Source organism: Schistocerca gregaria, chromosome 8 (assembly GCF_023897955.1).
Source record: "Schistocerca gregaria isolate iqSchGreg1 chromosome 8, iqSchGreg1.2, whole genome shotgun sequence".
In the NCBI taxonomy this organism is placed as follows: domain Eukaryota; kingdom Metazoa; phylum Arthropoda; class Insecta; order Orthoptera; family Acrididae; genus Schistocerca; species Schistocerca gregaria.
This window is the reverse complement of record NC_064927.1, coordinates 110,635,775-110,647,914: the sequence shown is the minus strand read 5'-3', so window position 1 is coordinate 110,647,914 and position 12,140 is coordinate 110,635,775. Positions and strand designations below refer to the sequence as shown.

The 12,140-nt window shown below is 52.5% G+C and overlaps 20 non-coding genes across 20 annotated transcripts; 10 read left to right on the top strand and 10 right to left on the bottom strand.

Annotated features, from left to right (window-relative positions):
* The first annotated feature begins 126 nt into the window (after positions 1-126).
* Trnam-cau (transfer RNA methionine (anticodon CAU)) lies at positions 127-198 on the top strand. Its single transcript has one exon. It is a non-coding gene; the product is annotated as a tRNA-Met (tRNA).
* A 206-nt stretch (positions 199-404) lies between these two features.
* On the bottom strand, positions 405-476 carry Trnad-guc (transfer RNA aspartic acid (anticodon GUC)). Its single transcript has one exon. It is a non-coding gene; the product is annotated as a tRNA-Asp (tRNA).
* Positions 477-1,406: 930 nt separating this feature from the next.
* Positions 1,407-1,478, top strand: Trnam-cau (transfer RNA methionine (anticodon CAU)). Its single transcript has one exon. It is a non-coding gene; the product is annotated as a tRNA-Met (tRNA).
* Positions 1,479-1,684: 206 nt separating this feature from the next.
* On the bottom strand, positions 1,685-1,756 carry Trnad-guc (transfer RNA aspartic acid (anticodon GUC)). The gene has a single exon. It is a non-coding gene; the product is annotated as a tRNA-Asp (tRNA).
* Positions 1,757-2,686: 930 nt separating this feature from the next.
* Positions 2,687-2,758, top strand: Trnam-cau (transfer RNA methionine (anticodon CAU)). Its single transcript has one exon. It is a non-coding gene; the product is annotated as a tRNA-Met (tRNA).
* Positions 2,759-2,964: 206 nt separating this feature from the next.
* Positions 2,965-3,036, bottom strand: Trnad-guc (transfer RNA aspartic acid (anticodon GUC)). The gene has a single exon. It is a non-coding gene; the product is annotated as a tRNA-Asp (tRNA).
* Positions 3,037-3,966: 930 nt separating this feature from the next.
* Trnam-cau (transfer RNA methionine (anticodon CAU)) lies at positions 3,967-4,038 on the top strand. The gene has a single exon. It is a non-coding gene; the product is annotated as a tRNA-Met (tRNA).
* Positions 4,039-4,244: 206 nt separating this feature from the next.
* Trnad-guc (transfer RNA aspartic acid (anticodon GUC)) lies at positions 4,245-4,316 on the bottom strand. Its single transcript has one exon. It is a non-coding gene; the product is annotated as a tRNA-Asp (tRNA).
* Positions 4,317-5,246: 930 nt separating this feature from the next.
* Positions 5,247-5,318, top strand: Trnam-cau (transfer RNA methionine (anticodon CAU)). The gene has a single exon. It is a non-coding gene; the product is annotated as a tRNA-Met (tRNA).
* Positions 5,319-5,524: 206 nt separating this feature from the next.
* Trnad-guc (transfer RNA aspartic acid (anticodon GUC)) lies at positions 5,525-5,596 on the bottom strand. Its single transcript has one exon. It is a non-coding gene; the product is annotated as a tRNA-Asp (tRNA).
* A 930-nt stretch (positions 5,597-6,526) lies between these two features.
* Trnam-cau (transfer RNA methionine (anticodon CAU)) lies at positions 6,527-6,598 on the top strand. Its single transcript has one exon. It is a non-coding gene; the product is annotated as a tRNA-Met (tRNA).
* Positions 6,599-6,804: 206 nt separating this feature from the next.
* Trnad-guc (transfer RNA aspartic acid (anticodon GUC)) lies at positions 6,805-6,876 on the bottom strand. Its single transcript has one exon. It is a non-coding gene; the product is annotated as a tRNA-Asp (tRNA).
* A 930-nt stretch (positions 6,877-7,806) lies between these two features.
* Trnam-cau (transfer RNA methionine (anticodon CAU)) lies at positions 7,807-7,878 on the top strand. Its single transcript has one exon. It is a non-coding gene; the product is annotated as a tRNA-Met (tRNA).
* A 206-nt stretch (positions 7,879-8,084) lies between these two features.
* On the bottom strand, positions 8,085-8,156 carry Trnad-guc (transfer RNA aspartic acid (anticodon GUC)). The gene has a single exon. It is a non-coding gene; the product is annotated as a tRNA-Asp (tRNA).
* A 930-nt stretch (positions 8,157-9,086) lies between these two features.
* On the top strand, positions 9,087-9,158 carry Trnam-cau (transfer RNA methionine (anticodon CAU)). The gene has a single exon. It is a non-coding gene; the product is annotated as a tRNA-Met (tRNA).
* A 206-nt stretch (positions 9,159-9,364) lies between these two features.
* Trnad-guc (transfer RNA aspartic acid (anticodon GUC)) lies at positions 9,365-9,436 on the bottom strand. The gene has a single exon. It is a non-coding gene; the product is annotated as a tRNA-Asp (tRNA).
* Positions 9,437-10,366: 930 nt separating this feature from the next.
* Trnam-cau (transfer RNA methionine (anticodon CAU)) lies at positions 10,367-10,438 on the top strand. Its single transcript has one exon. It is a non-coding gene; the product is annotated as a tRNA-Met (tRNA).
* A 206-nt stretch (positions 10,439-10,644) lies between these two features.
* Positions 10,645-10,716, bottom strand: Trnad-guc (transfer RNA aspartic acid (anticodon GUC)). Its single transcript has one exon. It is a non-coding gene; the product is annotated as a tRNA-Asp (tRNA).
* A 930-nt stretch (positions 10,717-11,646) lies between these two features.
* Positions 11,647-11,718, top strand: Trnam-cau (transfer RNA methionine (anticodon CAU)). Its single transcript has one exon. It is a non-coding gene; the product is annotated as a tRNA-Met (tRNA).
* Positions 11,719-11,924: 206 nt separating this feature from the next.
* Positions 11,925-11,996, bottom strand: Trnad-guc (transfer RNA aspartic acid (anticodon GUC)). Its single transcript has one exon. It is a non-coding gene; the product is annotated as a tRNA-Asp (tRNA).
* Between the last annotated feature and the right edge of the window lie 144 nt (positions 11,997-12,140).

Genomic DNA, 12,140 nt, shown 5'->3' with positions numbered 1-12,140 from the left:
CGAGACAAGTCAAGCTGAGAGCTGTAGGAGATGTTGCGCAATTAAATGTACGCGTGTGAAAGCCACGCAGACAACACTGTCCAAGTGTCCCACGTGATGTGACGAAGAGCTAGAACACCCCCACACAGCAGAGTGGCGCAGTGGAAGCGTGCTGGGCCCATAACCCAGAGGTCCGTGGATCGAAACCACGCTCTGCTAAAATTATATCTTTTGCTGATTGTGTCGAGATCGATTACTACGCGTGGAGAGTCGGCATTAACAGCGAACCCCATAATTAGAAAGTGTGAGGAATGCGAGAACTACTTCCTACGATGTAGCATTTTGCAGCAAGTTAATGGCAAAGTTAATGCTCTTCCACCCCACACGCGCAACACTCGAGCAGATTTGTGAGATAAAAGTCGCGCCTCCCCGGCGGGGAATCGAACCCCGGTCTCCCGCGTGACAGGCGGGGATACTAACCACTATACTACCGAGGAAGACGCACCTACCGCATATAATGCACATTAAACTTGTTGGCGTAGCTGATACATCTGAAATCTAGCCTCCAGATGCTGTCAGCTGTTACGACATAAAAGTATGCCCCAGGTGAGGCTCGAATTACAACCCCGGCGTTGCTCACGGCTACTGCCTTATAAGTACCGTGCGCTAACCAATTGCGCCACTGGGGCTACAGCCAAACGCTCTCAATTAGCCATATTCACTTTGCTGCAAACCAGTGGTGGCCACAAATACATACGATCGCCACCTGCGGCCACACTGCGACTTTGGCACCTAACTACGAATGCTTCGTGCTATTCGTGTTTCATATGCTACGCTTACATGCACATCAACTGCCTCTAGTCAACGAAAAAACGCAGAAAAACGCGCGCCTTGCCTCCTGCTACCTGTCGAACAGCGGGCGCAGATATGTGGCAAGGTCCAAGCTCTGCAAGCGCACCGCGACCACGCCGCTGGACGAGAAGTGCCTTCCTTGGGAGCTTGCAGAGCCCTGAAGAACACGTTTCTTAGAGAGGTGCACTTGTCTCGTAGAACGAGACACAGTCCGTGGCCCTATGGCGCAAGGGATAACGCGTCTGACAACGGATCGGAAGATTCCAGCTTCTGATCCTGGCACGGTCGGCATTTTGTTAGTTGCCAACGCGCAGCTCGGCAGTGGATTTCGTATGTCGCCGCATCGAGGAGTGCAGTGTTATTCCTGTGCATCTCGCAGCTGCATGTCGAGGTGATGGTGGTAAATGCCGCTGCCTGCAAGCGTCAGCGTAGCGTCAGTCGAGCAAAGTCGAGACAAGTCAAGCTGAGAGCTGTAGGAGATGTTGCGCAATTAAATGTACGCGTGTGAAAGCCACGCAGACAACACTGTCCAAGTGTCCCACGTGATGTGACGAAGAGCTAGAACACCCCCACACAGCAGAGTGGCGCAGTGGAAGCGTGCTGGGCCCATAACCCAGAGGTCCGTGGATCGAAACCACGCTCTGCTAAAATTATATCTTTTGCTGATTGTGTCGAGATCGATTACTACGCGTGGAGAGTCGGCATTAACAGCGAACCCCATAATTAGAAAGTGTGAGGAATGCGAGAACTACTTCCTACGATGTAGCATTTTGCAGCAAGTTAATGGCAAAGTTAATGCTCTTCCACCCCACACGCGCAACACTCGAGCAGATTTGTGAGATAAAAGTCGCGCCTCCCCGGCGGGGAATCGAACCCCGGTCTCCCGCGTGACAGGCGGGGATACTAACCACTATACTACCGAGGAAGACGCACCTACCGCATATAATGCACATTAAACTTGTTGGCGTAGCTGATACATCTGAAATCTAGCCTCCAGATGCTGTCAGCTGTTACGACATAAAAGTATGCCCCAGGTGAGGCTCGAATTACAACCCCGGCATTGCTCACGGCTACTGCCTTATAAGTACCGTGCGCTAACCAATTGCGCCACTGGGGCTACAGCCAAACGCTCTCAATTAGCCATATTCACTTTGCTGCAAACCAGTGGTGGCCACAAATACATACGATCGCCACCTGCGGCCACACTGCGACTTTGGCACCTAACTACGAATGCTTCGTGCTATTCGTGTTTCATATGCTACGCTTACATGCACATCAACTGCCTCTAGTCAACGAAAAAACGCAGAAAAACGCGCGCCTTGCCTCCTGCTACCTGTCGAACAGCGGGCGCAGATATGTGGCAAGGTCCAAGCTCTGCAAGCGCACCGCGACCACGCCGCTGGACGAGAAGTGCCTTCCTTGGGAGCTTGCAGAGCCCTGAAGAACACGTTTCTTAGAGAGGTGCACTTGTCTCGTAGAACGAGACACAGTCCGTGGCCCTATGGCGCAAGGGATAACGCGTCTGACAACGGATCGGAAGATTCCAGCTTCTGATCCTGGCACGGTCGGCATTTTGTTAGTTGCCAACGCGCAGCTCGGCAGTGGATTTCGTATGTCGCCGCATCGAGGAGTGCAGTGTTATTCCTGTGCATCTCGCAGCTGCATGTCGAGGTGATGGTGGTAAATGCCGCTGCCTGCAAGCGTCAGCGTAGCGTCAGTCGAGCAAAGTCGAGACAAGTCAAGCTGAGAGCTGTAGGAGATGTTGCGCAATTAAATGTACGCGTGTGAAAGCCACGCAGACAACACTGTCCAAGTGTCCCACGTGATGTGACGAAGAGCTAGAACACCCCCACACAGCAGAGTGGCGCAGTGGAAGCGTGCTGGGCCCATAACCCAGAGGTCCGTGGATCGAAACCACGCTCTGCTAAAATTATATCTTTTGCTGATTGTGTCGAGATCGATTACTACGCGTGGAGAGTCGGCATTAACAGCGAACCCCATAATTAGAAAGTGTGAGGAATGCGAGAACTACTTCCTACGATGTAGCATTTTGCAGCAAGTTAATGGCAAAGTTAATGCTCTTCCACCCCACACGCGCAACACTCGAGCAGATTTGTGAGATAAAAGTCGCGCCTCCCCGGCGGGGAATCGAACCCCGGTCTCCCGCGTGACAGGCGGGGATACTAACCACTATACTACCGAGGAAGACGCACCTACCGCATATAATGCACATTAAACTTGTTGGCGTAGCTGATACATCTGAAATCTAGCCTCCAGATGCTGTCAGCTGTTACGACATAAAAGTATGCCCCAGGTGAGGCTCGAATTACAACCCCGGCATTGCTCACGGCTACTGCCTTATAAGTACCGTGCGCTAACCAATTGCGCCACTGGGGCTACAGCCAAACGCTCTCAATTAGCCATATTCACTTTGCTGCAAACCAGTGGTGGCCACAAATACATACGATCGCCACCTGCGGCCACACTGCGACTTTGGCACCTAACTACGAATGCTTCGTGCTATTCGTGTTTCATATGCTACGCTTACATGCACATCAACTGCCTCTAGTCAACGAAAAAACGCAGAAAAACGCGCGCCTTGCCTCCTGCTACCTGTCGAACAGCGGGCGCAGATATGTGGCAAGGTCCAAGCTCTGCAAGCGCACCGCGACCACGCCGCTGGACGAGAAGTGCCTTCCTTGGGAGCTTGCAGAGCCCTGAAGAACACGTTTCTTAGAGAGGTGCACTTGTCTCGTAGAACGAGACACAGTCCGTGGCCCTATGGCGCAAGGGATAACGCGTCTGACAACGGATCGGAAGATTCCAGCTTCTGATCCTGGCACGGTCGGCATTTTGTTAGTTGCCAACGCGCAGCTCGGCAGTGGATTTCGTATGTCGCCGCATCGAGGAGTGCAGTGTTATTCCTGTGCATCTCGCAGCTGCATGTCGAGGTGATGGTGGTAAATGCCGCTGCCTGCAAGCGTCAGCGTAGCGTCAGTCGAGCAAAGTCGAGACAAGTCAAGCTGAGAGCTGTAGGAGATGTTGCGCAATTAAATGTACGCGTGTGAAAGCCACGCAGACAACACTGTCCAAGTGTCCCACGTGATGTGACGAAGAGCTAGAACACCCCCACACAGCAGAGTGGCGCAGTGGAAGCGTGCTGGGCCCATAACCCAGAGGTCCGTGGATCGAAACCACGCTCTGCTAAAATTATATCTTTTGCTGATTGTGTCGAGATCGATTACTACGCGTGGAGAGTCGGCATTAACAGCGAACCCCATAATTAGAAAGTGTGAGGAATGCGAGAACTACTTCCTACGATGTAGCATTTTGCAGCAAGTTAATGGCAAAGTTAATGCTCTTCCACCCCACACGCGCAACACTCGAGCAGATTTGTGAGATAAAAGTCGCGCCTCCCCGGCGGGGAATCGAACCCCGGTCTCCCGCGTGACAGGCGGGGATACTAACCACTATACTACCGAGGAAGACGCACCTACCGCATATAATGCACATTAAACTTGTTGGCGTAGCTGATACATCTGAAATCTAGCCTCCAGATGCTGTCAGCTGTTACGACATAAAAGTATGCCCCAGGTGAGGCTCGAATTACAACCCCGGCATTGCTCACGGCTACTGCCTTATAAGTACCGTGCGCTAACCAATTGCGCCACTGGGGCTACAGCCAAACGCTCTCAATTAGCCATATTCACTTTGCTGCAAACCAGTGGTGGCCACAAATACATACGATCGCCACCTGCGGCCACACTGCGACTTTGGCACCTAACTACGAATGCTTCGTGCTATTCGTGTTTCATATGCTACGCTTACATGCACATCAACTGCCTCTAGTCAACGAAAAAACGCAGAAAAACGCGCGCCTTGCCTCCTGCTACCTGTCGAACAGCGGGCGCAGATATGTGGCAAGGTCCAAGCTCTGCAAGCGCACCGCGACCACGCCGCTGGACGAGAAGTGCCTTCCTTGGGAGCTTGCAGAGCCCTGAAGAACACGTTTCTTAGAGAGGTGCACTTGTCTCGTAGAACGAGACACAGTCCGTGGCCCTATGGCGCAAGGGATAACGCGTCTGACAACGGATCGGAAGATTCCAGCTTCTGATCCTGGCACGGTCGGCATTTTGTTAGTTGCCAACGCGCAGCTCGGCAGTGGATTTCGTATGTCGCCGCATCGAGGAGTGCAGTGTTATTCCTGTGCATCTCGCAGCTGCATGTCGAGGTGATGGTGGTAAATGCCGCTGCCTGCAAGCGTCAGCGTAGCGTCAGTCGAGCAAAGTCGAGACAAGTCAAGCTGAGAGCTGTAGGAGATGTTGCGCAATTAAATGTACGCGTGTGAAAGCCACGCAGACAACACTGTCCAAGTGTCCCACGTGATGTGACGAAGAGCTAGAACACCCCCACACAGCAGAGTGGCGCAGTGGAAGCGTGCTGGGCCCATAACCCAGAGGTCCGTGGATCGAAACCACGCTCTGCTAAAATTATATCTTTTGCTGATTGTGTCGAGATCGATTACTACGCGTGGAGAGTCGGCATTAACAGCGAACCCCATAATTAGAAAGTGTGAGGAATGCGAGAACTACTTCCTACGATGTAGCATTTTGCAGCAAGTTAATGGCAAAGTTAATGCTCTTCCACCCCACACGCGCAACACTCGAGCAGATTTGTGAGATAAAAGTCGCGCCTCCCCGGCGGGGAATCGAACCCCGGTCTCCCGCGTGACAGGCGGGGATACTAACCACTATACTACCGAGGAAGACGCACCTACCGCATATAATGCACATTAAACTTGTTGGCGTAGCTGATACATCTGAAATCTAGCCTCCAGATGCTGTCAGCTGTTACGACATAAAAGTATGCCCCAGGTGAGGCTCGAATTACAACCCCGGCATTGCTCACGGCTACTGCCTTATAAGTACCGTGCGCTAACCAATTGCGCCACTGGGGCTACAGCCAAACGCTCTCAATTAGCCATATTCACTTTGCTGCAAACCAGTGGTGGCCACAAATACATACGATCGCCACCTGCGGCCACACTGCGACTTTGGCACCTAACTACGAATGCTTCGTGCTATTCGTGTTTCATATGCTACGCTTACATGCACATCAACTGCCTCTAGTCAACGAAAAAACGCAGAAAAACGCGCGCCTTGCCTCCTGCTACCTGTCGAACAGCGGGCGCAGATATGTGGCAAGGTCCAAGCTCTGCAAGCGCACCGCGACCACGCCGCTGGACGAGAAGTGCCTTCCTTGGGAGCTTGCAGAGCCCTGAAGAACACGTTTCTTAGAGAGGTGCACTTGTCTCGTAGAACGAGACACAGTCCGTGGCCCTATGGCGCAAGGGATAACGCGTCTGACAACGGATCGGAAGATTCCAGCTTCTGATCCTGGCACGGTCGGCATTTTGTTAGTTGCCAACGCGCAGCTCGGCAGTGGATTTCGTATGTCGCCGCATCGAGGAGTGCAGTGTTATTCCTGTGCATCTCGCAGCTGCATGTCGAGGTGATGGTGGTAAATGCCGCTGCCTGCAAGCGTCAGCGTAGCGTCAGTCGAGCAAAGTCGAGACAAGTCAAGCTGAGAGCTGTAGGAGATGTTGCGCAATTAAATGTACGCGTGTGAAAGCCACGCAGACAACACTGTCCAAGTGTCCCACGTGATGTGACGAAGAGCTAGAACACCCCCACACAGCAGAGTGGCGCAGTGGAAGCGTGCTGGGCCCATAACCCAGAGGTCCGTGGATCGAAACCACGCTCTGCTAAAATTATATCTTTTGCTGATTGTGTCGAGATCGATTACTACGCGTGGAGAGTCGGCATTAACAGCGAACCCCATAATTAGAAAGTGTGAGGAATGCGAGAACTACTTCCTACGATGTAGCATTTTGCAGCAAGTTAATGGCAAAGTTAATGCTCTTCCACCCCACACGCGCAACACTCGAGCAGATTTGTGAGATAAAAGTCGCGCCTCCCCGGCGGGGAATCGAACCCCGGTCTCCCGCGTGACAGGCGGGGATACTAACCACTATACTACCGAGGAAGACGCACCTACCGCATATAATGCACATTAAACTTGTTGGCGTAGCTGATACATCTGAAATCTAGCCTCCAGATGCTGTCAGCTGTTACGACATAAAAGTATGCCCCAGGTGAGGCTCGAATTACAACCCCGGCATTGCTCACGGCTACTGCCTTATAAGTACCGTGCGCTAACCAATTGCGCCACTGGGGCTACAGCCAAACGCTCTCAATTAGCCATATTCACTTTGCTGCAAACCAGTGGTGGCCACAAATACATACGATCGCCACCTGCGGCCACACTGCGACTTTGGCACCTAACTACGAATGCTTCGTGCTATTCGTGTTTCATATGCTACGCTTACATGCACATCAACTGCCTCTAGTCAACGAAAAAACGCAGAAAAACGCGCGCCTTGCCTCCTGCTACCTGTCGAACAGCGGGCGCAGATATGTGGCAAGGTCCAAGCTCTGCAAGCGCACCGCGACCACGCCGCTGGACGAGAAGTGCCTTCCTTGGGAGCTTGCAGAGCCCTGAAGAACACGTTTCTTAGAGAGGTGCACTTGTCTCGTAGAACGAGACACAGTCCGTGGCCCTATGGCGCAAGGGATAACGCGTCTGACAACGGATCGGAAGATTCCAGCTTCTGATCCTGGCACGGTCGGCATTTTGTTAGTTGCCAACGCGCAGCTCGGCAGTGGATTTCGTATGTCGCCGCATCGAGGAGTGCAGTGTTATTCCTGTGCATCTCGCAGCTGCATGTCGAGGTGATGGTGGTAAATGCCGCTGCCTGCAAGCGTCAGCGTAGCGTCAGTCGAGCAAAGTCGAGACAAGTCAAGCTGAGAGCTGTAGGAGATGTTGCGCAATTAAATGTACGCGTGTGAAAGCCACGCAGACAACACTGTCCAAGTGTCCCACGTGATGTGACGAAGAGCTAGAACACCCCCACACAGCAGAGTGGCGCAGTGGAAGCGTGCTGGGCCCATAACCCAGAGGTCCGTGGATCGAAACCACGCTCTGCTAAAATTATATCTTTTGCTGATTGTGTCGAGATCGATTACTACGCGTGGAGAGTCGGCATTAACAGCGAACCCCATAATTAGAAAGTGTGAGGAATGCGAGAACTACTTCCTACGATGTAGCATTTTGCAGCAAGTTAATGGCAAAGTTAATGCTCTTCCACCCCACACGCGCAACACTCGAGCAGATTTGTGAGATAAAAGTCGCGCCTCCCCGGCGGGGAATCGAACCCCGGTCTCCCGCGTGACAGGCGGGGATACTAACCACTATACTACCGAGGAAGACGCACCTACCGCATATAATGCACATTAAACTTGTTGGCGTAGCTGATACATCTGAAATCTAGCCTCCAGATGCTGTCAGCTGTTACGACATAAAAGTATGCCCCAGGTGAGGCTCGAATTACAACCCCGGCATTGCTCACGGCTACTGCCTTATAAGTACCGTGCGCTAACCAATTGCGCCACTGGGGCTACAGCCAAACGCTCTCAATTAGCCATATTCACTTTGCTGCAAACCAGTGGTGGCCACAAATACATACGATCGCCACCTGCGGCCACACTGCGACTTTGGCACCTAACTACGAATGCTTCGTGCTATTCGTGTTTCATATGCTACGCTTACATGCACATCAACTGCCTCTAGTCAACGAAAAAACGCAGAAAAACGCGCGCCTTGCCTCCTGCTACCTGTCGAACAGCGGGCGCAGATATGTGGCAAGGTCCAAGCTCTGCAAGCGCACCGCGACCACGCCGCTGGACGAGAAGTGCCTTCCTTGGGAGCTTGCAGAGCCCTGAAGAACACGTTTCTTAGAGAGGTGCACTTGTCTCGTAGAACGAGACACAGTCCGTGGCCCTATGGCGCAAGGGATAACGCGTCTGACAACGGATCGGAAGATTCCAGCTTCTGATCCTGGCACGGTCGGCATTTTGTTAGTTGCCAACGCGCAGCTCGGCAGTGGATTTCGTATGTCGCCGCATCGAGGAGTGCAGTGTTATTCCTGTGCATCTCGCAGCTGCATGTCGAGGTGATGGTGGTAAATGCCGCTGCCTGCAAGCGTCAGCGTAGCGTCAGTCGAGCAAAGTCGAGACAAGTCAAGCTGAGAGCTGTAGGAGATGTTGCGCAATTAAATGTACGCGTGTGAAAGCCACGCAGACAACACTGTCCAAGTGTCCCACGTGATGTGACGAAGAGCTAGAACACCCCCACACAGCAGAGTGGCGCAGTGGAAGCGTGCTGGGCCCATAACCCAGAGGTCCGTGGATCGAAACCACGCTCTGCTAAAATTATATCTTTTGCTGATTGTGTCGAGATCGATTACTACGCGTGGAGAGTCGGCATTAACAGCGAACCCCATAATTAGAAAGTGTGAGGAATGCGAGAACTACTTCCTACGATGTAGCATTTTGCAGCAAGTTAATGGCAAAGTTAATGCTCTTCCACCCCACACGCGCAACACTCGAGCAGATTTGTGAGATAAAAGTCGCGCCTCCCCGGCGGGGAATCGAACCCCGGTCTCCCGCGTGACAGGCGGGGATACTAACCACTATACTACCGAGGAAGACGCACCTACCGCATATAATGCACATTAAACTTGTTGGCGTAGCTGATACATCTGAAATCTAGCCTCCAGATGCTGTCAGCTGTTACGACATAAAAGTATGCCCCAGGTGAGGCTCGAATTACAACCCCGGCATTGCTCACGGCTACTGCCTTATAAGTACCGTGCGCTAACCAATTGCGCCACTGGGGCTACAGCCAAACGCTCTCAATTAGCCATATTCACTTTGCTGCAAACCAGTGGTGGCCACAAATACATACGATCGCCACCTGCGGCCACACTGCGACTTTGGCACCTAACTACGAATGCTTCGTGCTATTCGTGTTTCATATGCTACGCTTACATGCACATCAACTGCCTCTAGTCAACGAAAAAACGCAGAAAAACGCGCGCCTTGCCTCCTGCTACCTGTCGAACAGCGGGCGCAGATATGTGGCAAGGTCCAAGCTCTGCAAGCGCACCGCGACCACGCCGCTGGACGAGAAGTGCCTTCCTTGGGAGCTTGCAGAGCCCTGAAGAACACGTTTCTTAGAGAGGTGCACTTGTCTCGTAGAACGAGACACAGTCCGTGGCCCTATGGCGCAAGGGATAACGCGTCTGACAACGGATCGGAAGATTCCAGCTTCTGATCCTGGCACGGTCGGCATTTTGTTAGTTGCCAACGCGCAGCTCGGCAGTGGATTTCGTATGTCGCCGCATCGAGGAGTGCAGTGTTATTCCTGTGCATCTCGCAGCTGCATGTCGAGGTGATGGTGGTAAATGCCGCTGCCTGCAAGCGTCAGCGTAGCGTCAGTCGAGCAAAGTCGAGACAAGTCAAGCTGAGAGCTGTAGGAGATGTTGCGCAATTAAATGTACGCGTGTGAAAGCCACGCAGACAACACTGTCCAAGTGTCCCACGTGATGTGACGAAGAGCTAGAACACCCCCACACAGCAGAGTGGCGCAGTGGAAGCGTGCTGGGCCCATAACCCAGAGGTCCGTGGATCGAAACCACGCTCTGCTAAAATTATATCTTTTGCTGATTGTGTCGAGATCGATTACTACGCGTGGAGAGTCGGCATTAACAGCGAACCCCATAATTAGAAAGTGTGAGGAATGCGAGAACTACTTCCTACGATGTAGCATTTTGCAGCAAGTTAATGGCAAAGTTAATGCTCTTCCACCCCACACGCGCAACACTCGAGCAGATTTGTGAGATAAAAGTCGCGCCTCCCCGGCGGGGAATCGAACCCCGGTCTCCCGCGTGACAGGCGGGGATACTAACCACTATACTACCGAGGAAGACGCACCTACCGCATATAATGCACATTAAACTTGTTGGCGTAGCTGATACATCTGAAATCTAGCCTCCAGATGCTGTCAGCTGTTACGACATAAAAGTATGCCCCAGGTGAGGCTCGAATTACAACCCCGGCATTGCTCACGGCTACTGCCTTATAAGTACCGTGCGCTAACCAATTGCGCCACTGGGGCTACAGCCAAACGCTCTCAATTAGCCATATTCACTTTGCTGCAAACCAGTGGTGGCCACAAATACATACGATCGCCACCTGCGGCCACACTGCGACTTTGGCACCTAACTACGAATGCTTCGTGCTATTCGTGTTTCATATGCTACGCTTACATGCACATCAACTGCCTCTAGTCAACGAAAAAACGCAGAAAAACGCGCGCCTTGCCTCCTGCTACCTGTCGAACAGCGGGCGCAGATATGTGGCAAGGTCCAAGCTCTGCAAGCGCACCGCGACCACGCCGCTGGACGAGAAGTGCCTTCCTTGGGAGCTTGCAGAGCCCTGAAGAACACGTTTCTTAGAGAGGTGCACTTGTCTCGTAGAACGAGACACAGTCCGTGGCCCTATGGCGCAAGGGATAACGCGTCTGACAACGGATCGGAAGATTCCAGCTTCTGATCCTGGCACGGTCGGCATTTTGTTAGTTGCCAACGCGCAGCTCGGCAGTGGATTTCGTATGTCGCCGCATCGAGGAGTGCAGTGTTATTCCTGTGCATCTCGCAGCTGCATGTCGAGGTGATGGTGGTAAATGCCGCTGCCTGCAAGCGTCAGCGTAGCGTCAGTCGAGCAAAGTCGAGACAAGTCAAGCTGAGAGCTGTAGGAGATGTTGCGCAATTAAATGTACGCGTGTGAAAGCCACGCAGACAACACTGTCCAAGTGTCCCACGTGATGTGACGAAGAGCTAGAACACCCCCACACAGCAGAGTGGCGCAGTGGAAGCGTGCTGGGCCCATAACCCAGAGGTCCGTGGATCGAAACCACGCTCTGCTAAAATTATATCTTTTGCTGATTGTGTCGAGATCGATTACTACGCGTGGAGAGTCGGCATTAACAGCGAACCCCATAATTAGAAAGTGTGAGGAATGCGAGAACTACTTCCTACGATGTAGCATTTTGCAGCAAGTTAATGGCAAAGTTAATGCTCTTCCACCCCACACGCGCAACACTCGAGCAGATTTGTGAGATAAAAGTCGCGCCTCCCCGGCGGGGAATCGAACCCCGGTCTCCCGCGTGACAGGCGGGGATACTAACCACTATACTACCGAGGAAGACGCACCTACCGCATATAATGCACATTAAACTTGTTGGCGTAGCTGATACATCTGAAATCTAGCCTCCAGATGCTGTCAGCTGTTACGACATAAAAGTATGCCCCAGGTGAGGCTCGAATTACAAAACACGCGATCTAGTGT